Source organism: Rattus norvegicus, chromosome 16 (assembly GCF_036323735.1).
Source record: "Rattus norvegicus strain BN/NHsdMcwi chromosome 16, GRCr8, whole genome shotgun sequence".
In the NCBI taxonomy this organism is placed as follows: domain Eukaryota; kingdom Metazoa; phylum Chordata; class Mammalia; order Rodentia; family Muridae; genus Rattus; species Rattus norvegicus.
The window spans coordinates 78529602-78552004 of NC_086034.1; the positions used below are offsets into that span (position 1 = coordinate 78529602).

The following is a 22403-nucleotide window of genomic DNA, read 5'->3' on the forward strand; positions in this document are numbered from 1 at the left end:
GGTTTAAAAGCACACAGGCTTACAGTTTCACACCTGGAATCAACGATCTTTTCATGTATCACAGCTCCCTTTCTTTCTAGGATAGTGAGCATCTGGGGAATTGGCAGCCCCCTTTGGGAACATTGGTATCGAGTCAGCTTGTTAAATTGGCTACAGGTCATGGACAGTCACAGCATGTCCAATGAATATAATTAGATTAGAAGGCTGGTTACTGGGCACCACAGAAAGCTAAGGCCCTGGAAAGGAAGTGAGGTAGGTCACACACTGTGTTTGAAAAGATCTCATATAAATGAAAGGGACCCAGATCCTAAGTCCTTTTTTCTTAAATAAACTCCTGGCACATCCTGAAGTGATTCTGAAGGGAGCTTAAGAGGGTCACTCAACCCTCTGAGGATTTCTTCTCACTAGACTTGCAAACAATCTGAACATCATTTTGCCAAGTCTTTCTTATATTCTGAGCCTGATTCTAAATTTGTTTGAGATTTAAAAATAAAAGTTTTACTGTAAGGCCATGGGATGGTTAAATAAAATCTCAGGTGACTTCAACAATGAGCCCTCTTTCATCTTCAAAGGGCACAGATTCCACAGGATTCCCATCAAGTGAAGACTTCAGTGACTGTGGACTCTGGGGGATGGGGCAACAAAGGAAAAGAGAATCTGAAGTTGGATCAGCAGTGGGCCAGGCTTGACTAGAGGAATACTAGCAGTGAGCCAGGAATGATTGGGGCATCTGTCATTGATATCCTCGCCTAAGAAGTCAGAATGGCTTAAGGAGCTTGTTCTCTGGTTAAGGGACCAGAGAGATTATACTCAGTGTCTGGTCCACTGTCTGGGTCTTTGCCACCTTGGCTCTTAGTTGACCCAAGGATGTTTTTATTTTTATTTTTAAATAATTCTATCAATTAATTCTGTGAAAGCATGAGATGTAGCTTACCTTGGCCATTGAAATCTCACATCCATACTTCCCTGAGCCCTGCTCCTTGTTACTGCACATGTAACCTTAGATTTGTATACTAATAAGCATCCTCTAACTTACCATGATATATTTTATATTGAGTGCATATGACAGCCACATGGCTAAGCTGTGAATTTTCCATTCTCAGGACTCTCTCCCCATTGCTCATCACAGGCTGAGACCTAGTGAGGCACACTCCCAGCTACCCATCACCTTAGAATGATTATCACCCTACACATTCAAGTTATATCTGGTTGCCAAGCTTTCTTGTTCCATTTAAAATGTCTCTTTGCCAATTTTCAGATTCACATAGGATGTCTTAGCTAAAAAGTTAGCAGAGACAGCCTCTACTACTTTTATTTTTTATACATTATACCTTTTCTTTTTTAGTATAGTATTTTAAATTTACCTTTTGAGGATATCAGATACATATACAAAGTAATTTGATAACATATATTTGCTCCCTTCAACTTGTCTTCCTGATCTTCCCTAATACACACACACACACACACACACACACACACACACACACACACACACACACACACACATACATTCCAAACAAGTCATCATCTTCTACTAAATCTACACATCTCACAGAGTCCAGTTAGAGTTTTCCATGTGCTCATAGGTGTCATCTCTAACTCTTAGATGTTTGGAGTTAAGTATATGTCCCATTCAGTATGCACCTTGAGACAAATGTACTGTGATGTAGACAGCAGTCCTTCAGCCCCTGGGTCACTGAGAGGCTTTTAGAGATAGTTGTGAGCCATGCAGGCTTCCTCCTGCTCACATTGGATGCTGCCTTAGTTAGGTTTTCCATTGCTGAGAAGTGGCCATGACCATGACAACTCTTATAAGGACAGCATTTAATTGGGGCTGGCTTACATGTTCAGAAATTCAGTCCATTATCATCAAGGTGGGAGCATGGCAGTGTCCAGGTGGACACTGTGCTGGAGAAGGAGCCAAGAGTTCTACATCTTGATCAAAGGCAACTAGGTAAATATTGACTTCTGGGCAGTAGGAGGAAGGTTTCAAAGCCCACCCTCACAGGGACCCACTTCCTATAACAAAGCCACATGTCCTAATTATGTCACTCCCTGGGTCAAACATATTCAAATAACCACAGATGCCATTCTGGTTTGTTCATATGCATGACCCCTGGCTAGGATTTCCAAGTGAGGTTTCCAGCAAGGGAGATATTTCATTGACTGATACCAGGGCACTGCCCTAAATTCTCCCCTTTAGCTGGGAGGCTTTATATCTCATTGGCTGCCTCTAATCCTCATACTGTGGGCAGAAGTCCCTGTTACATGTAGGAATATTTCTAACTAGCCCACAGTAGATTTTCTTCTAAGGACTCTCGTTTTGACTCACAGTAATTATGTGTGTTTTCTTAGGTATCTCTCCATCTAAAAATCTGTCGCTTATTCACACTTAGAAAGTTCCATTTGTCGTGTCAGATTGTGTAGCCATTTGCCTGTGGATGTCACTGCTCTGTTCAATTCTATGCCCATCATTCTAGACACAGTGAAGCTGAGCTCGGTGACTGCTCCCAGTAGCCCAGCTCTGAACACTAGTTCTCTTGTTTTTATAGAGAGACACATAGAGAAATCACAACTTGTTCATCATGTATGGCATAGGATCTTGAAGAATCATCATGGATATCATGACCAATGATCTGAGAGGCGACACAGCAGGGAGAGCATTAAGGGAGGTCCTCAACATCACCTAGTATAACATTCTCAGGCCTGGGCCCTGACCATATCTGAATACATAAAAGTTCAGCACATGGATATTTACCTGCCTTATACTTTAGTAGTATAAGTATATATATATATATATGTATGTATTCATATATATGTATACATACATATATATTATTATGTATAAGTATCTAATATTATATAATCACTTATTTTCTATCAATATAGACAAAGAAAAAAACTAACATCATTCTTCCTTATAAAAACAAAAACCTAAGAACAGATTTGTGATTTGTGCGCTATATAAATGTGCTGAGTGTTGTAATGTATGTCAGTGGAGACAGGGTTGGCCCATTTTTTTTACAGATACTTACATTTGTAAAACATGATCAGTGATCTTTGGGAATAGGAGTGTCACTTGCAAATCATACCGATGCTTACACAGTTACAGACTTTCTGAGGAGCAGGAAGCCTTCTACCCCGTCATACCCAATGTGCTTCATAGAAAACAGGCTTCAAGCTCTGAGAGACAAGTGCTCTCTGAATTAACAGACCAAAGGACTCAATAAACATAGCCACTTGATAAAGTCTTATTGCCCAGGGTAACACAGGTTTGGATTCATGCTAAACAGTGACTCACCAGGAGCCTGATTATGCGCTGTGACACCTATTGGTGGTAGGGTTCTGTTTTATTTTATTATAGTTTAGTCTCATAGATATGAAACAAACTTGACCTTGACAGTTAATGGAAACCAGCCTTCAAACCTAGCTGCAGAGAGGATTCCAGAGAAACAGGACTATGCCTGTCTTCTCAAACCAAGCTCTGATCTTCATCTATGGCACAAAGAAGTAAAGAACAGAAAAGACAATTGGAAACTTTGGACCCAGCTTATGGGTCCTAAATATGTGCCAGGCTAGGACTATATTCTCTGTCTCGCTATTTGTGACTCTGTTTCTCTGCCTTCTCTTCTCTTCTCTTCTCTTCTCTTCTCTTCTCTTCTCTTCTCTTCTCCTCTCTTCTCCTCTCTTCTCTTCTCTTCTCTTCTTTCTTTTCTTCTCTACTCCTCTCTATTGTTAAATTTTTAGTGTGTGTGTGTGTGTGTGTGTGTGTGTGTGTGTGTGTGTTGCGTACTTCCATTTGATGTCTGTGATGTGAGCACATATTTACCATGGTGGATATGAGAGTCAGAGGATGCACCTTGGGAGCTATTCTCATTCATGTGGGTTCCAGAGATGGAGTTCAGATTGGCTGGCTCTCTCAGTAGGCACTTTTCCCCAACCATGAACCCAGTCATTCTCTCATGATTTTTGTTTCTTTTTGACAGAGTTTCACGCTATAGTTCAAACTGCCAGGAAGTCACTGAGTAGCCCAGACTGACCTTAAAATTAGGCATTCCTCCAACCATAGCCTCTCCAGTGTAGAGAAGAAGAGCTCTTAAAACCCATGGAGTGTATTACACCTTGTTTCTAATGAGTGTCTCAGAAGCTCTCATATATTCTAGCTGCTTATGGTTATTTGTTTTAATTGTGAGAACACTTGAATCCATCATTATCAGAAACCCTTGAGAATGAAGTACTCTTCTCCTCCCCTTGTATCATTGATTTATTTGTATTTCTATTTTTTTAAACATCTCTTCTGAGGTATGGCACTACTCATTCCAATGCAGGGCTTAGCACAGACTAGCATTTATATTCTACAATTCCCTTCCTCCTTTTCATGATTATCCTGTGCAGGATACAATGTGCAGCATGTAATACAGATCTCCATTACATACAATATATTCTATAGCTATTTTACATAAAGTAATACTATACAACATTAGTGGATTATGGAGATTTTAACATCAACGATTTGTTTAATGCTTTTCTGTTTAAATTTGAATGAGTTCAATACATGTACATAGAAACTCTCACAAGCACAACACCTTTGGAGTACCAAATAACAATTTTTAAAAAGTTTGAAACCAATAAATTTAAGAGTGAATAAATTTCTATGTGCATTTGAAATGGCACTCCTGGCTATATAAAATTAATTTATACATATGGTGAATTTTGATATGTTGTGTAGAAACTCAATGTGTGCACAGTTCCAACTATCCTTATTTCTGTGTATTATCAAGACCAATGGCAGATAGATGGTCCCAGGGCCACTTCTTCAGTGCAGGAACAGGCCCGAGATCTTGCTGTGGTCACTGAGAGGGTCTACTGCCAGTTGCCCTTGAAAGAGTAGTTAGCATTTGAGGACCACCAGTACCATTCATTAACATGCACTGAAAAAAAAACCCATTTGTACCTCACCCATGCTCAGCTCCTTCCCAGGTACAAGGAGAAATAGGCAGTTAGGGATCCAGGAACACATTAGTAAGAACTTATACAGAGTGTCCTTTCCAAGAGGATACATGATTATGATCAGCGGCATTTGTGGATACCAGAACTTTCATCTTAGACCCTGTTGTATACTCCATTGTCACATGAGATTTCACTTACAAAATAAATGGATTCACAGGAAAAGGTGCTAAGGATGTTCACCATGAAACCTTAGTGTGTGTGCCTTAGAACCTGTGCTGCTGAAGGAATATGGTAAGGCTTCAAGCCACAACCTCTGCCCCAAAAGTTCAAGAGTATTTGAAGACTGAGTGACTTCCAAGTGATGGAAACCACCTTGTGCTATTTCCCTAGGCAGCACTAGGGACAGTTGAGGTGGAGGAAGATCTCTGCCTACTGGTAACACACCCCCTCCCCACTTTCCTAATTATCAGAACCCTGGACAGTTCACAGGATCAACCCACCAGGGGCCTCAGAATTAGAACATTGCCTAAGACTAAATTCCATTCTTGTCTGAAAACCTGGCACTTAGGACAGTTGTAATTGAGTCAGAAGAATGAGGAAATGTAAGTGGTTGTCAATCAAATTCATGGCAATTACTGTGGTAATTCTCACTCCCTCTGCAGCTTGCAGTCTCAGAATTTGTATTTCAAGGACTCCATTTATAGATGCCTGTTGGTCCTCAAATGTACTAGCAAAGCAACCAAGGGCAGATATAATCTAGTTAGATTTCTAACGTTTCTCCTAGTCCCAGACAGACCGGGATACGCCCACATCCTTACATAAATTTTGGAGAGGGTAGACGTTACTGCAGCAGCATGGAAAGAACTTTTTATTTAATCTTTAGACAGGCAAAGGACAAACAAAATCTATAGCCAATTCAATTACCCAATAACAGTTAAAATTTAACATGGTTAAATCACAAGATTATGAAATTAGCAGTGACGTCACTTACTTACCTGCCAAGCTCCTGTCTTCGCTGTGATGTATCATCATCCCTCAGTTATTTGCACTCTTTCTAGCATCTTTGATTACACACTGTTTACAGCCCAATTCCACCTGGAAAATTAATGCTGGGAGTTTGAAAGTTTTACAGGGGCTTAACTTTGTCCTTGCTAATTTCTTAAAGAAATGTCATTAAATATTATAGTAAAAAATGTACATGTATGAAAATAAGTAAGTAGATAATATGCAAGAGTTACTTCAGAAATTGAAGGAGGGTTTTATATATCTGAGACAAATTTGCTGAGCTTTGAATTTTAACATTAGCTTCAGTTAGTCCTAGAAATCGGAATGATATGACCACTGCTACCCTCCTTCCATCATCTCCTGAGCTCTTTGGTGCTCTTGGTTCATGTATTTCTGTTAATCTCCCCATATACCTAAGTGTGTCCATGGCTCTGCTCTTCCTACACACCCCTCAGAACAAAACCTATTTTTCTGGTATTGGTGTTAAGGAAAGGAAATTCTGGCATGTTGAATCATTGATCTTTCATACCTGCTGATTTACTTGCGTCTGTGAAAGAACAGAGGGACTCCTTTACAGCACCTACAGCAGAGCTCTGATGTTTGAGGAAGATCAAGGCAACCCAGAGGAAGCACGTGACCATGAGTTACAACACGGATGCTATACACACTCCACGTGTTCCCTTGACATACTGTTCTAGCATGTGAGGCTACAGTCAGGAGAGGAGTTTTTCTGTATCTCTCCCAGAGAGTAGATACACAAAAATGATTGAAATATAACAAAGAGGCAATTAAAATGCTTATGCATTTTTAGTTCCTCTCTCATGTATGAACAAAAGTAGATGGGATATTCGTGTTCACTGATAGGAGTTCTGCTTTGTCTATTTGTTTCTAATTTTCTATCACCGAGATCCTTAGTGGTCAAAATTGTGTGGACCGTGATCTCTGTTGTTGATCTCAGCATGACCTTTAAATGAGTTTATTCGTCTCATGCTTCCTCCACACTGTTGTCTCTATCCTTAAGGGGAGTTTTACCTTCTGTTACTCGTGCTGGATGGCAGCCAGGCTGACTCAGGAAGGACTGTTCACATGATAAAAGACCAGGCTGAAACCAGTGCTGTCTTCTCTATCTCCAGTGTCTTAATTATCTGTAATCGTTGTGATGAGCAGCAAGACAAGGAGCCACATCTGCTCAGGATTAACCGTGTACATTGAGTGACTCTTGATGCTGAGCTTTTAAGAATGTCTGTCTATCCCCACCTGTATTGCCAGCCCTCATCTCCCAGGGCTCTCATTCATCACTGCGCTCATCACTTGCCAAAGTCTGTCTCCTTGCTTCTTCTAGATTTCTCCAGGCTCAGGGACAAGATGTCAACAATGTCTGAAATTCCGCTTGAACCAGGTTTTGGTAGAGATTTCACAGCTTTTACTCTGAGACTTGATGCCTGTTTTCCAGCTAAGGGTTCAAGTCATTCATTCATTCCTTTCTTTATTATTTGTTTTTTGTTTTCTTCTTCATTTCCTTGACAAAGGTACTGCAGTGCATTACTGTGAGACAGAACCACTATATAGGTGGATCAATTTATATCTGACAGTTTCCTCACTATCAAGATGAGTATGTATGATAGATGAATACAAAGTTGCTAACATTGAGAAGGTCCTCTAACTCAGCAGGAGGTTGCTGTGAGGTTTTAAGCACATGAAGAATCATAATGAAACATTTAATATGAATACCATATGAACTCTGTGACCTAACACTGCAAAAATATGGGCAATGTTTACAGTCATTAATACACTGATGTATATAAATTGCCCATTGACCCACTATGATTTTACCATATTTAAAATATATGATTTTCTTTAAGCAATATATAAAGTCCTTTATATGTACAGTGCAATTTTACTTGAAATGTTATGTCATATACAGTTACTATGTATTGGCTGACAAGTATCAGATTGTTTAAAAGTATGTTCCAAAGTGGGAGCTGCTATGACATATTTAATCATATGCTAAATATATAGTTCTTTTGTGGTTTGGTTCTCATGTTTTCTTTGATATCATATTGTGTGACGTGTATAATATAGCATATGTACATATTCTTGTGAGTACATGCGATGTGAATGTATGTTGGGCTGTGTGCTGGGGGGTTTCCATGGAGATCTCTGGTCTGGCTAGGTGCACGGGTTCAGGTGAAGGGAAGAGAACTCAGGCAGGGATGGGGAATGGCCTTTGCCACCTCCGCTGCTGGTGCTGCTGTGCCTCCTGCCACTGCCACAGGTTGTCAGGCCAGGCTTAGCCAGCAGGGGACTGATTAGCCAGCTTAGAGTGCAAGGGGGCTTCTGGAGGCGACTTCAGGAGAGCATATATCTTTCCCAAGCAGCAGTGTTACAGCTCTCATGACAGAAGCTCTCAGATAATGGACTAATTCCTGCACACCTTTAATCCTTCTGAATAGAATTCTTAAATACAGTTTTGGGATCGGTCAAGGTCTGGCAGCGGGTATCTCCTATTGATTTGGCTCAAGAGCTTGGGAAGACCTCATCAACATATTTGGGGGTGTGGTCCTGCTTCTATTTGACTGATCTGTTTGGCACCTATGTGACTTGTGGTCACATCCTCACCTGTGGAGGAGGGGCTTGGGGCAGTACCCTAGGTGACTAATTTGTCTCAAACCTCTCTACAGGTGGCTGTAGAGGGTTGTAGCTACATGAGAGGGGCCTGATCTTCTGGGAGACTGGGAATCCTCCTGCGATCCCTTTTAGGGTCCATGGGGATCCGACCTATTTCAACCAGAAATCAGGGTACCTTTCATAGCCCACCACTCCACAAATGTATACATGGAAGGTACAGTTGATATCAGGTATCCTTTTGAGACAGGGACTCTCATTAAAATTAGATGTCACTGGTTGAGCTAGTCTGGTTGACCACTGTGCTTCAGTGATCTGTCTTTCTCCTCCTTGGCCCCAATATTGGAGTGGCACAATGTTCAGCTTTCATGTGGGTACTGGAATCTGAATTCAAATCCTCATGCCTATGGGCAGGCACTTTACCCACTAAGTTTATGTCTGCAGCCTACATCCTTTCTGTTCTGTCAGTCTGCTATTTTGAGGTTAGTCCAGTCTGTTTGTAAACATCAGGCAATTAAGGCATGTATACTGAAACAGTTCCTCTGCTCTGGACAGGGAGGGAGGTGGGGTTGCAGCTGTTCCCTTTGTGATAGTCGTTTCCACAGCACAAAGCAGGACACTGGTGTAGAGACCCACTCCCTTCTTCATGCATCTGGCAGGATGCTAATAAGGACTTTTATTTTCAGAACCCAAGGCAATATTTCTGAAACTATTATCATTGTACAATTTAAGTGTGCCTGTCCTGAAAAAAAAAATCCTCAATCGTCCAGTGCCAATTTTCTATTTTGACCCAATTTCCAATAGGAATGTGACTGAGGGGCCTGTGAATGATTGGCAGTTGTTTTGTGAGCTGATGGTGTTGATGGTGCTGCTACCTCAAGGCTGGAAAACACGAAAATATATAGATTTTCTGCTTGGTGGATTCCTTCAAGAACTGTCAGAATGATGCCACTGATTGAGTGTGGCCCAACAAGAGGCAATAAGCGCAAAAGGCTATAGGACCAAAATTATATTTTCCAACTGGCTTGCCTCGTTCGTCTGTTGTGCTGTAGTTTTTACTTGAGTTTGACAGCTAATCTTTGGTAGGTGTATGGTGATTACGAGTCTCCATCTCGCAGCAGCAAGGTTTAGAATCAGACTGACAGGGGTCTTATTTTAAGCATTTATCATTCAAGTATTCACAAATATCCAAGTGGCTTTCTGTAGATGTATTGTCAACCTGAAACTGAAGTAGTCTGGTGTGCAGTTGCTGTTATTAGACCAAAGTTACTGAACACTGAATGTGGAGAAAGAATATGGACATTCCCCTCTGTTGTCTGTCTTCTGAGAGATAGAATGTGCAGTGATAAGGCTGGGCATAGAAGTATGAGGACAAATTAACATAGGGAAAACAGACTGCAAAATAAAATTAACATAGGGAAAACAGGCATGAAAGACTGGTGCCTTCTATTTATAAATGGCAGTAGGTGACTGTCAACAAGACAACACCGAAACCCGGCATTGAAATATCCCTTGTGGGTACTGACTATTACTAAAACTAAGAGAGCAATGGATGTGTGCAGATTCAGAAGATGAGGAGATGAATTTCAAACACTGACTGAAATTAAAACTGAACAAGGGGCAAGCAAATATCAGACAGAAATGTGTATAGAATTAATCATGTCGAGCTACATTAAGAGGTTGGAGTGAAAGTAGAATTGCATATTTTTTTTAATATGTGGATACATAGAAGGAAGAAAAATACAGAAGTAGGCATTTGCTTGGAAATTATTTAATAGATTAGTCTAAGGGGTGTTTTATTTAGTAGTCTGCATATATAGTTTAGTAATAAATATAGGTAGATATTTTCACTCTTATTACAACTTCTCATATAAGTTACATTATCAGACTTTTCTCTAAATGAAGCAGCAAAGGCTCTAGGAGGAGGAAGAATTAACCTACCAGCTCCCTGGCTGACAATTAGCCTAGCGAGCCGAAGCTACCTTCTTTCAGCCTATAGCCTATGCCTTCAACCCTAGGACTCTATACATCCCTGTATGGTCATCATGCACCTATAGGGACAGACTTTAGTGGGATTTGATCTGACCCAGTTATAGATTCAGATCTTATGGCCCTACCTCTAGAACACTCCTGGAACAGAGGCGTTGCTGTGGGAATCTCATTGTGGATAGCTTCTGGGCAAACACACTCGACCATTGCAATAAGTAATTTGTGGGCTTTAGAATAGCTTTGAAGCAATCTAAAAATGGTTAACGTGACATTAAGGGGCCATACAAAGCTGTGGTTTAAATTTACATCTAACACCACGTGCTTGACATTAGAGACCCTTTAGGCTAACTGCAGTTTCTCATTACCTCTCCACTCTGGTATTGTAGATAAATCCTCTATGAAGTCCTGTTACATGCACCCCTCTTATCCTGCTTATCCTTGACCTCTGAGATTCAGTTCTCTGATATCCATGGCATCATTCAGACGAGATCGATGTGTATAAACTCTGCAACCCAGTGATTATCTCACTCTGTTCAGGACACAATGCTGACACACAGCATAATCTGCCACCTGCCTTGGATAAATCCCTGTGGGGTAGTATCCTATGCTAAACATGTTTACTACTGTGATGTGTATCTCTGTGTGTATGTGTGATCAATGTCTATATGTTGATATGGACTGTATTCATTTTCATTTGAAGACTTCACCAGGTTTTTAGGAAATAAATGTCCTGTTTCCTGACCCAGGACACCATTTAACATGTAGTCAGGTAATTGTCATACCCCTGGAGGACCCTCTTGGCTATGACCATCTCTGTAACCTTCTATGTTTCTTTGACTGAAAGCTAGCCACATAGATGGACCCAGGACTTCCAAAAGTCCTTTCAAGTGATGTAGCTACTATTTAATTGTTTTATGTATAGCAGTTTGGGGTCTGTAACCAACCATCTGATAGGTTATTATTTCTGTGCTTGTAAAATGAGCCAGTTCAAGCCAGATTGTATTATATTAAAGGGAGGCTTATTGGGAAGCTGCTCTTGGGCAGTTTCACTGGACTCAGAGAAGTCTCCATGCAGGGCAGCACATGTACAAAGAGAGAAGGGAGGGAGGGAGGGAGGGAGGGAGGGAGAGAGGAAGAGAGAGAGAGAGAGAGAGAGAGAGAGAGAGAGAAAGAGAGAGAGAGAGCGCAACATATCTGGATTATATAGAGAAGAGCCTCTGAGGAAGGATATCCCATTTGGGATCCAAAACTAAACAGTAGCTTTTTATATTAGCAAATAAATTTTTTTTACTAATAAGAACCATTAATTCCTTTTCCTTCCAAGGCCCCAGGTATTTGAAATATTCAGAAAATGTTCTGTAGACTTACTTCAATGTAAATGAAGAACAGATGCAAAGCTTTTCAATGAAATATGGTAGGTGCAAAATGTATGCTTTGGGGAGATTAATCTGACATCTGTTGTGCAAAAAGAGCTCGTTCTTTCAACAAATATTTATTAAGCATCCGCAGAGTGCCAGACAGTGTTAAAGGTAGCAGGGTTACAGCAGTAAGGAAAACAGATGAAACAGACACACTCTGCTCTCCCCTAAAACATAAAGTATATTAAAGCGAGGCACAGTAGGTTCTAATTTATATTATGTGTATGGTACATAAAATATAACCACATAACAAGTGTAATGGGGACAGTTTTCATTAAGAAAATTAAGCAGTATAAGCAGACTTGAGTTGAAATAGGTGGTGACTTTGCATAGGATGGTAACAGATAGCGTTTTTAACAAGCAGACATTAGAAGGCCTAAAGTTAAATGCACATGAATATGAGCATGAAAAGCAGTGCAGTTTAAAGGAGCATGGTTCAGATAGATCTCAGCATTATTCTTCTGTTGTATAAAGGTGTTGCAACTCACCTCAGCAGCACATAGCTTTAAACACCGTAAGTCATCTGCTACACAGAGTCTTCTATGCAGAGGTATGTCAGTTACAGCTACCAGGGTTATGATAGTAAGTAAAACAGGTGAGCCAGCTATACCAGAGAACAGATTCTGCTTCAGGTGCAACCAGGTCCTCTTTTTGGTCTTTTGGCTATTCCAAAGTAACATCAGACAAACAGAAGCTCATCGGGACTCAGCTTTCCAGTTAGTGTTTGAAAGCCAGTTCTTAACTATGCTGTAGTGTCTCCCAGCTTGTATGTAGAACAAATTCCCTCAGCCTTCACCCCATCCATATACTTAATGGCTGATACTCAGTTTACCTTGTGTTGATCAACACAGGGATGCCAGAGAATCTGGAGTTGCCCCTAGGCATATAAAGAAAGGTAGACAGGGTGAAAGGGAGGCTAATTTTGGTGGGAAGAGGCAAGACTGATATGGCTTGAGGTGCAGTGTAGCATCTTGGGAGCTGAGACCATGACTCCCATTCTTAATATTGCCCTCCTGTTTTCTGTTGGCCCGGTAGCTTGAATTCATCTTCATGTATTTGTAGTACAGCTTCTTCAGTCTCCAGTTCTTAAGCTTCACTCTGGACTATCTGAATTTCTTATCTGGGTTCATAGAGGGTAGCATCTTCATGGCCAAAGTGTGGACTGTTTGGCTCAGTGTTTGACCTATGGTCAGTGCTCAGTCGTTTATAATAGAAGAGGGTGGGGGTGTGGTTGGGGGTGGAGAGTTGATTAAGTGGTTAAGAGCCCTGGCTCTTCTTCCAGAGGTTCTGAGTTCAATTACCAATAACTACATCCATTTCACAACCACCTATAATGAGATCTGATTCCCTCTTCTGGTATGTAGACACAGATGCAGACAAAGTGTGTGTGTGTGTGTGTGTGTGTGTGTGTGTGTGTGTGTGTGTGTATGTGTGTATAAATCTAGAAAAAGTAAAAGAGATGTGGATGGGAGTGGTTAAGTAGGAAAGAAGAGAGTAGAAAAGAATGAAATAAGAAACTGTGAACACAGAAATAAGAGAAGGAAAAGCATCAGCTCCTCCCTGTTCAGGTGAGACTCAATGTGGCCATTGTCCATGGGGTATTATGACCTTGACCTGTCCATGTTTTTCAAATAGCTGTGCTTGTTGTTGAACAGTGGGGACCCTGTGTGTTTAGTTCTTTCTAGATGCAGAAGTGAGAAGGAGACACAAGCATAAACCACTCGAAAATTTTAAGCTTAACGTTTAGTAATAGAAATTGTGTTTACCAGTGTGAGTGCTAGGCAGTTTTCTCAGTTTCTTTGTTGTGCTGGGGATAAAGCCTAGGGCTTCACATGGCCCACAGGCTCTCCACTGAATACCTTGTGGGATATTTTGAATCCCAAATTCTGTATCAGCTTGCATATAGATTGCAAGGCTGAACATGAATGTTCTGAAAGTAGGATAATGGGGACATTCTGTGGCTGGCTTCTTAGATAGGTCATTTCCCCTCCAGCTCTATGAGAAAAACCTCACTGGTCTTTCTGGCTTCTGTACCTTTGAGTGGCCAGCTAAGTAAGGGATCGGGACAGCTCTGAAGTTATGCATTTGGGGGGTGGGGAGGATGAACCAGAGGCTGATATTGGCTTGGATAAAGATGCAAACAATATAAATGCTAATGGTGAATTAGTTCTTAGAATGAGCAACCTCTGTGAGTTTCCATAATAAACAACAGCAGCAAGGAAATCAGATTAACCATTCAATGAGTTATTAGGTGCTTGGGGAAATCCTCTCACATGATAACACTTTGTTTTTTATAACAGTGATGAAACATGAGGGGCTGTGGTATATTTTGAATAAAGCCACAAGATTCTAGGTGAGTAAATATATATCTTCTCCCTCCTCCTCTCTATATATTATGCACACACACACACACACACACACACACACACACACACACACACACATATACACATTTTAATAAATTTTTCCGTAAGTCCAGAGGATGTTATGAATAACACTAAAATTCCCATTGTTAACTTTCCAACTGTATTTAGTGACTAACTTTGCATTTGCAGTTTGGAAAATGATCTACTGATGCAGGAACTGGTAAAGCTGTTTATTAAAGCTGTGAATTCAGATTCTATGAGCATACCCATCCAGCAAGAACTCTTGAAATCTGAATGCCCAGAAGATACTGCCTATACCAGATTCCTGGATAGTCATGGTGTATGAATAGCAAGGTGCCGACAAATATGCAAATGAAAACCAAAACTTGGCCTAGCTGTAGCTTTAGCCTCAAGTTTTAGGAATGCCATCTAAAGCATGACATACTCTCTCTCTCTCTCTCTCTCTCTCTCTCTCTCTCTCTCTCTCTCTCTGTGTGTGTGTGTGTGTATAATATGTATGTACTATTACTATAAGTGTGGTAGTGGTATGATGTTGTAAGACTCAAGAAAAGCCCCTTGAGCCCTATATTTGGGATGTCTCACTCACAGAGACACAGAGACAGGGATCGATGCAATAAGCAAGAGGTTTAATAATCCAATACACTGGGGTGACCCTGTAATCGAGACAGAGGTGACCCTGAAGAACAAAGGCCCATATCCTTTATACTGTTTCAGGGTATAGGCTTTAGGTTACAGCATGAGTTGGTTATTTCTCATAGGTGGGGCCTATTACCTTTTGAATTCATTGGTGCCCGCCTGTTGTCCTTTGAACTCATTGGAGGCCCTTGGTGGGGAAATATCTTTGGCATGCAGAGGGGTTGGTGAAGGATCCCCGCTAAGGGTGGTTAGCTCATTTCCTGGAACAGGGTGTTTTCCTAAATTCCACCTGGTGTTTGCCTAAGGCAGCCTTTGTCCTTAAGTTTGAATCTTAAGATGCTGAGTTGTGTGATCTGTTATGTCTATATGCTGTATGTATTGGTGTTTGGTGTGATGAATTTGTGTAGTATGGTGCGTGTTCTCTGAAAGGATTTCTGGTTCAGCAAGGGGCAATGATATATGGGAATATAACCTGCTAGATATGCTGGGGGACAGCCTTTCTTGCGTGGCCACATGACTGAAATGAAACCCACTGCCTTAGTGCATCCTGAATTAAAGGAACGATCTGCTTCAGTTTTTATAAAAGGGTATATGTGGCACTAACAAGTAGCATTTTAAAATTGGGAGGTTAGCAATCTTGCAGGGTCTCCTAATTATTTATGAGAAATTTGAACGGAAAAATTAAAATATAGTTACAGTTAGTTTTAAGGTAAGCTTTTTTTCTTTCCGTTCTCTGCTTTCAGATTAAGAACTAAAGAATCACAGGTATGATAATTAACAGGAAATCTGGCCTTGTTAGTCCATCACTGCTGCTGGATGTCTGTGGATAGAAACTGGCAATCAACACCACAAGTGTCAGCCCCACTGACTTGCTAATGACTGGAGGTAAGGAGCTTTAGCTCATGTCAAGAACTCTCCTTTGTGTTTCTGACTTGCACTAAGTTGTCAGTGAGAAACAAGAGAAATGCTGTGCCCTTGGTTTGCACCTCATACTCTTTCCCAAGGAGTCATTTAAATAATGTCCTTGAGAAACAGCTTAGATCTCATAGTACTCTTTCACGGGGAAATTAAAAGCCTATGGTACACATTTCCCATGAGGGTTATTTTGCTGTGAAAATATATGCATCCAAATCACGGGGCATACCAGACCAAAGCCATGACAAAAGTCACGTATGTTCTGGATGAAGCAGACCAACATCAGGGAAACCAAGTACTGTAAAAGGTGCAAAAGGTTTCTAAAGAGCTTTCTATTTTAGAGCCACTCATCTTCTACAAATCAAGTTTGTGTTAGAAAAAATACAGAATAAAAATTCTTAGTACACACGTAGTATCTGACAAGCTAGGTCCATGTGTTGTTAATATTTATTGTAAGTTAATATAGCAAATTATCACTTCCTTCTCCTGGGTCTGTAAAAAAAGCATAGATTGTACAGGGGTCTGTAGAAATCACCAGCATCAAAAGGTTCTTTTAAACACTTTCAACCAATGTGTCCTCAACTAATCCATCCCAGTTCTACAAGGTCTAAGAAATAACATCTAATTGTTCATTTTTAAAGGTGCCTTGAGCAAAATTGAGAGTTGAAAATTGCTAGAATTCAAACGTGCCTGATAAGCTTTGAAACAAACAGGACCTAAAAGGTAGAAGGGAACTCAGGCAGTTTGAGGCTGAGGAATGAGGGATCATAAATCCCAGACAGATCTTAAATATCACACACTGCAGCTTGCTCTCAATCAGGGAAGAGAGGAAGGGATGGGAACTCAGGTTTTAAGAAGAGTTCCTCCCATATCTGATCCTGTTGAAAGAATAAAAATGCAGCTAAGAAGTCAGAAGTTTAAAAAAGCCCCAAATACCTCAAATTCCAGACCCTGCCCTCTACCTGTAGGTAAAAGGTCACATTTCTTTCTTTTTTTTTTTTTTTATTAACTTGAGTATTTCTTATATACATTTCGAGTGTTATTCCCTTTCCCGGTACCCGGGCAAACATCCCCCTCTCCCCTCCCCTTCCTTATGGGTGTTCCCCTCCCAACCCTCCCCCCATTGCCGCCCTCCCCCCATAGACTAGTTCACTGGGGGTTCAGTCTTAGCAGGACCCAGGGCTTCCCCTTCCACTGGTGCTCTTACTAGGATATTCATTGCTACCTATGGGGTCAGAGTCCAGGGTCAGTCCATGTATAGTCTTTAGGTAGTGGCTTAGTCCCTGGAAGCTCTGGTTGCTTGGCATTGTTGTACTTTTGGGGTATCGAGCCCCTTCAAGCTCTTCCAGTTCTTTCTCTGATTCCTTCAACGGGGGACCTATTCTCAGTTCAGTGGTTTGCTGCTGGCATTCGCCTCTATATTTGCTGTATTCTGGCTGTGTCTCTCAGGAGCGATCTACATCCGGCTCCTGTCGGTCTGCACTTCTTTGCTTCATCCATCTTGTCTAATTGGGTGGCTGTATATGTATGGGCCACATGTGGGGCAGGCTCTGAATGGGTGTTCCTTAAGTCTCTGTTTTAATCTTTGCCTCTCCCTTCCCTGCCAAGGGTATTCTTTTTCCTCATTTAAAGAAGGAGTGAAGCATTCACATTTTGATCATCCGTCTTGAGTTTCGTTTGTTCTAGGGATCTAGGGTAATTCAAGCATTTGGGCTAATAGCCACTTATCAATGAGTGCATACCATGTATGTCTTTCTGTGATTGGGTTAGCTCACTCAGGATGATATTTTCCAGTTCCAACCATTTGCCTACGAATTTCATAAACTCGTTGTTTTTGATAGCTGAGTAATATTCCATTGTGTAGATGTACCACATTTTCTGTATCCATTCCTCTGTTGAAAGGCATCTGGGTTCTTTCCATTTTCTGGCTATTATAAATAAGGCTGCGATGAACATAGTGGAGCACGTGTCTCTTTTATATGTTGAGGCATCTTTTGGGTATATGCCCAAGAGAGGTATAGCTGGATCCAAGGTCACATTTCTTGAGCCTGCTCTCCCAGGAACTAGATAAAAGGACTTAAGATAAGGCCCTTAGAGAACAATCTTGAGAAGCAGGGAGCTTCTCCCAGGAACTGATGGACCATAAAGTAAACAATCTTGAGAAGCAGGAAGCTCCTCCTTGTGATTTTTCACTGGTATTCTGGACATTTTCCAATGATGCCCTCCCTACCCACTGCGGTTGAGGTTTCTTCCTTTAAATTCCCCTTCTCTTAGTTACTGGGGGTCGAACTCCACTGCCCCTGCGTCTCGACCCCAGTGCAGTGGTTCCTGTCAATAAACCTCATGTTTATTACAGCAAGGACGTGAGTTCTTGGGGGGTTGCATCATCCCGAGACTCGAGTGAGGGTCTCCCCGCTCTGGGGGTCTTTCACTGTCAGCTATGGGGTTGGGGGACAGGAGAGAAATCCAACCAACTCTGCTCAGTCGAGGGGGAGTGAGGATTAAAAAAAAAAAGACAATTAGACAGCATTATAGTATGACTCCAGCAAGTGCTAAAACAGCTTCAATTTCTCACAGTCAGCTTTTATATAATTCTAGGGACAAGCAAAGAATATGGTCAGTTTTAAGGCATAGACAAAGTAGTCAAGGGACAAACAAGGCATAAACAAAGGTCCTGATGTCACTGTTTCTAGGGACTTAACAGGATGATCAAGTAACAAGGAAATACATTCCTCAGCTATATTTTTCTTGAGGTTACTTTCTTGTGCAATGTCAAATATTCTTGCCAATTTCCTAGATGTGGCACCAAAAGCTCACCATATCTCACTCTTTTTTTATTTCATAAACAAGATTATGTCTGTCTTAGGTTGTTCTGAAAAAGAATGCCTTCCTTACTCTTCGTTGAAAATGCATTATCCAAAGGAGAGGAGGACACAACAACTGCCCCAACACCAAGAGTAACTGAGATTTCCAGGTTCCAGACACAGGACTGCCCACCCAGGTAGGGTCACAGGTCCCTTCTGGTCTGAACCTGAGCAGACATTGGGCACTGGCTTCACACATAATCCTACAACATCCAGAGGAAGCCAGAATCCCAGGTGCTCTACCATGCCTAGAACCAGAGGTCCTCTGAAATGCCCAGGGTCACAGGATCATAGAGGAAGCTGGAGTCCCAGGAGATGGGACACAACCAAGATCTTAGGATCACAGGATCCCATAATCAAAGGATCACAAAGACAGCGGGACTCTGAGGAGTTCTGACACAACCAGCATCATAGGAGGGATAGGCCACAGTCAGAGACTGCAAAAACAAGTAACACCAGAGATAACCAGATGGTGAGAGGCAAGTACAAGAACCTAACCAACAGGAACCAAGGCTACTTGGCACCATCAGAACCCAGTTTTTACACTGTAGCAAGTCCTGGATAGCCCATCACACCAGAAAAGCTAGATTTGGATTTAAAATCACATCTCACGATGATGATAGAGGTCATTAAGAAAGACATAAATAATTCCCTTAAAGAAATACAGGAGAACACAGGTAAACTGGTAGAAGCCCTTAAAGAGGAAATACAAAACTCCCTTAAAGAATTACGGGAAAATACAACCACACAGGTGAAGGAATTGAACAAAACCATCCAGGATCTAAAAGTGGACATAGTAACAATAAAGAAATTGCAAAGCAAGACAAACTTGTAAATAGAAAACCTAGGAAAGAGATCAGAAGTCATAAATGCAGGCATCACCAACAGAATACAAGAGATAGAAGAGAGAATCTCAGGGCAGAAAATAACATAGAAAACACGACACAAACATCAAAGATAGTGTAAAACACAAAAAGGTCCAAACCCAGAACATCCAGGAAATCCAGGACACAATGAGAAGATCAAACCTAAGGATAATAGGTACAGAGGAGAGCAAATATTCCCAAATTAAAGGGCCGTTAAATATCTTTAACAAAATTATAAAAGAAAACTTCCCTAACCTAAAGAATGAGATGCCTATAAACATACAAGAAGCCTACAGAACTCTAAATAGACTGGATCAGAAAAGAAACTACTTCTGTCACATAATAATCAAAACGCCAAATGCACAACACAAAGAAAAATATTAAAAGCAGTCAGGGAAGAAGGCCAAGTAACATATAAAGGCGGACCTATCAGAATTAAACCAGACTTCTCACCAGAGACTATGAAAGCCAGAAGATCCTGGGTGTAAGTCATACAGACCCCTCTAAGAGAACACAAATTCCAGCACAGGCTAATATACCCAGCAAAATTCTCAATTGACATAGATGGAGAAACAAAGATATTCCATGACAAAACCAAATTTACACAATATTTTCACACAAATACAGCCCTACCAAGGATAATAGATGGAAAACTCCAACATAAGGAGGGAAACTACACCCTAGAAAAAGCAAGAAAGTAATCTTTTTGCAATAAATCCAAAAGAAGATAGTCACACAAACATATTTCCACCTCTAACAACCATATTTCCTTAACATCTCTTAACATCAATGGACTCAATTCCTCAACAAAAAGACATAGACTACCTGACTGGATAGGTAAACAGGACCCAGCATTTTACTGTATACAGGTAATGTACCTCAGTGACAAAGACAGACACTACCTCAGAGTAAAAGGCTGGGAAAAATTTTTCCAAGCAAAGGGTCCCAAAGAACAAACTAGAGTAGCCATTCTAATATCAAATAAAGTCAACTTTCAACCAAAGGTTACCGAAAAAGACAGGGAAGGATACTTTATACTCATCAAAGGAAAAATCTACCAAGATAAACCTTCAATTCTGAACATCTAGACTCCAAGTGCAAGGGCAACCACATTCATTAAAGATAGTTTACTAAAGCTCAAAACACACATAGCACCTCACAGAATAATAGCAGGAGACTTCAACACCCCACTCTCAGCAATGGACAAATCTTGGAAATAGAAACAAAACAGAGACACAGTGAAACTAACACAAGTTATGAATGGATTTAACAGACATCTATAGAACATTTCCTCCTAAAAAGAATATACTTTTTTCTCTGCATCTCATGGTATCTTCTCCAAAATTAACTATATGGCTGGTCATAGAACAGGTCTCAGCAGATAAAAGAAGAATGAAATAATCCCATACATCCTATCAGATCACCATGGACTAAGGTTGCATCTTCAAAAACAATAGAAAGAACAGAGAGCCCATAAACACATGGAAGCTGAAAAACTGTCTACTCAAATTAGACAACAAAAGGAGATCAAAGGGATACAAATTGGAAAGGAAGTAGTTAAAATATCATTATTTGCAGGTGATATGATAACATACTTAAGCAACCCCCAAAATTCCACTGGAAAACTCCTATAGTTGATAAACAATTTTAGCGAAGTGGCTGGATATGAAATTAACTCAAACAAATCAGTAGCTTCCTATATTCAAAGAATAAACAGGCTGAGAAAGAAATGAGGGAAATGATACCCTTCACAATAGTCACAAATAATATAAAATTCCTTGTTGTGACTCTAACCAAGCAAGTCAAAGATCTGTATGACTAAAACTTCAAGTCTCTGAAGAAAGAAATTGAGGAAGACCTCAGAAGATGGAAAGACCTCTATGCTCATTTATTGCCAGGATTAATATAATAAAAATGGCCATGTTGCTGAAAGCAATCACAATCCCCATCAAAATTCCAACTCATTTTTTCAAAGACTAGAAGGAACAATTTTGCAAATTTATTTGGAATAACAAAAACAGAAGATAGCAAAAATTATTCTCAACTATAAAAGAACTTCTAGGGGAATCACCATCCCTGACCTCAAGATGTATTACTGAGCAATAGTGATAGAAACTGTATGGTATCAGTACAGAGACAGGCTCAGTGGAATAGAATCGAAGATCCAGAAATGAATCCACACACTTATGATCATGTGATCTTTGACAAATGATCTAAAACTATCCAGTAAAAAAAGGATAGCATTTTTAACAAATGGTGATAGTTCAACTGGCAGTCAGCATGTAGAAGAATGCAAATTGACCCATTCTTAAAGCCTTGTCCAACACTCAAGTCCAAGTGAATCAAGGACTTCCACATAAAACCAGATATACTCAAACTAATAGAAGAGAAAGTGGGGTTGAGTCATGAACACATAGGCACAAGGGAAAATTTCCTGAACAGAACACCAATATATAGCTGTCTCCTGAGAGGCTCAGCCAGAGCCTGACAAATATATAGGTGGATGCTCACAGGCAACCATTGGACTGAGAATGGGGTCCCCAATGGAGGACTTAGAGAAATGACTGAGGTAACTGGGGTGGTTTGCAACCTCAGAGTAAGAAAAACAATGTCAACCAACCAGACTCCCCAATTACGAACTAAAGAGTACACATGGAGCAACCCATTGCTCCATCCACCTATGTAGCAGAGGATGGGCCTTGTACAGCATCAATGGGAGGAAAGGCCGTATGTCCTGTGAAGTCTCAA

At 40.7% G+C, this 22403-nt stretch overlaps 1 long non-coding RNA gene across 2 annotated transcripts in view; it reads right to left on the bottom strand.

Moving 5' to 3' along the window:
* LOC108348424 (uncharacterized) overlaps positions 1 to 22403 on the bottom strand; it is a 64750-nt gene that overhangs the window by 5401 nt on the left and 36946 nt on the right. For both annotated transcript variants that reach the window (XR_005495061.2, XR_005495062.2), the window contains one exon: positions 5946 to 6045. This is a non-coding gene — a long non-coding RNA (uncharacterized LOC108348424). The remainder of the gene's footprint in view (positions 1 to 5945; positions 6046 to 22403) is intronic.